At 45.9% G+C, this 1,896-nt stretch overlaps 1 pseudogene; it reads left to right on the top strand.

The window, feature by feature from the left end:
• The first annotated feature begins 605 nt into the window (after nt 1-605).
• On the top strand, nt 606-1,630 carry LOC108308155 (annotated as a pseudogene).
• The last annotated feature ends 266 nt before the right edge of the window (nt 1,631-1,896 follow it).

The following is a 1,896-nucleotide window of genomic DNA, read 5'->3' on the forward strand; positions in this document are numbered from 1 at the left end:
CTGTGTTGGCCAGGCTAATCACAGGCATGATCACAGCGTACTTCAGTCTTGAACTCCTGACTTCAAGCAAACCTCCTGCCTCAGCCTCCTGAATAGCTGGGACTACAAGTGCATGCCACCATGCCTGACTTGATGATTCTTTATTTCAGATCCTGCCGTTTCTTTCTGCCCTTGGATTTGACAATTCCAGACTACCCCTGTTCTCTTGCAAAGCCCTAGACTTTGGTTCCTGATTGTTCCTATGTCCATATGACACAGGTCAGCTGGTGAGGTGACTCATGCTTGTAATCCCAGCACGTTACGAGTCTGAGGTAGGTGGATTGCTTCAGCTCAGGAGTTTGGAGATCAACCTGGGCAACACAGAAATATCCTGTCTCTACAAAAAACTCAGACATAAAATTAGCTGGGTATGGTGGCAGGTGTCTGTAGTCCCAGCTACTCAGGAGGCTGTGGTGGGAGGATAACATAAGCCTAGGAGGCAGAGGTTGCAGTAAGCCTTGATCATTCCACTGCACTCCAACCTAGGTGACAGAACCAGACCCTGTCTCAACAAACATCAAAAACAAAAATAGGTGAGTTTGCTCCGTTCTGTCCGTGGATGCCGCCGAAGAAGCATCGTTAAAGTCTCTCTTCTCCCTGTGATCATGTCTAAGTCAGAGTCTCCTAAAGAGCCGGAACAGCTGAGGAAGCTCTTCATTGGAGGGCTGAGCTTTGAAACAACTGATGAGAGCCTGAGGAGCCATTTTGAGCAATGGGGAACGCTCACAGACTGTGTGGTAATGAGAGATCCAAACACCAAGCGCTCCAGGGGCTTTGGGTTCCTCACATATGCAACTGTGGAGGAAGTGGATGCAGCCATGAATTCAAGGCCGCACAAAGTGAATGGAAGACTTGTGGAAACAAAGAGAGCTGTCTCAAGAGAAGATTCTCAAAGACCAGGTGCCCACTTAACTGTGAAAAAAATATTCGTTGGTGGCATTAAACAAGACACTGAAGAACATCACCCAAGAGATTATTTTGAACAGTATGGAAAAACTGAAGTGATTGAAATCATGACTGACAGAGGCAGTGGCAAGAAAAGGGGCTTTGCCTTTGTAACCTTTGATGACCATGACTCTGTGGAGAAGACTGTCATTCAAAAATACTATACTGTGAATGGCCACAGCTGTGAAGTTAGGAAAGCCCTGTCAAAGCAGGAGATGGCTAGTGCTTCATCCAGCCAACAAGGTCGAAGTGGTTCTGGAAACTTTGGTTGTGGTTGTGGAGGTGGTTTCGGTGGGAATGACAACTTTGGTCGTGGAGGAAACTTTAGTGGTCATGGTGGCTTTGGTGGCAGCCGTGGTGGTGGTGGATATGGTGGCAGTGGGGATGGCTATAATGGATTCGGTAATGATTGAGGCAATTTTGGAGGTGGTGGAAGCTACAATGATTTTGGCAGTTACAACAATCAGTCTTCAAATTTTGGACCCATGAAGGGAGGAAACTTTGGAGGCAGAAGCTCTGGCCCCTATGGTGGTGGTGGCCAATACTTTGCCAAACCACGAAACCAAGGCGGCTATGGCGGTTCCAGTAGCAGCAGTAGCTATGGCAGTGGCAGAAGATTTTAATTAGGAAACAAAGCTTAGCAGGAGAGGAAAACCAGAGAAGCGACAGGGAAGCTACAGGTTACAACAGATTTGTGAACTCAGCCAAGCACAGTGGTGGCAGGGCCTAGCTGCTACAAAGAAGACATGATTTAGACAAATACTCATGTGTATGGGCAAAAAACTCGAGGACTGTATTTGTGACTAATTGCATAACAGGTTATTTTAGTTTCTGTTCTGTGGAAAGTGTAAAGCATTCCAACAAAGGATTTTAATGTAGATTTTGTTTCTTTTTCTTTTTTTTTTTTTTTTT

The sequence above is a fragment of the Cebus imitator genome, unplaced genomic scaffold, assembly GCF_001604975.1.
Source record: "Cebus imitator isolate Cc_AM_T3 unplaced genomic scaffold, Cebus_imitator-1.0 Scaffold83, whole genome shotgun sequence".
Lineage (NCBI taxonomy): Eukaryota > Metazoa > Chordata > Mammalia > Primates > Cebidae > Cebus > Cebus imitator.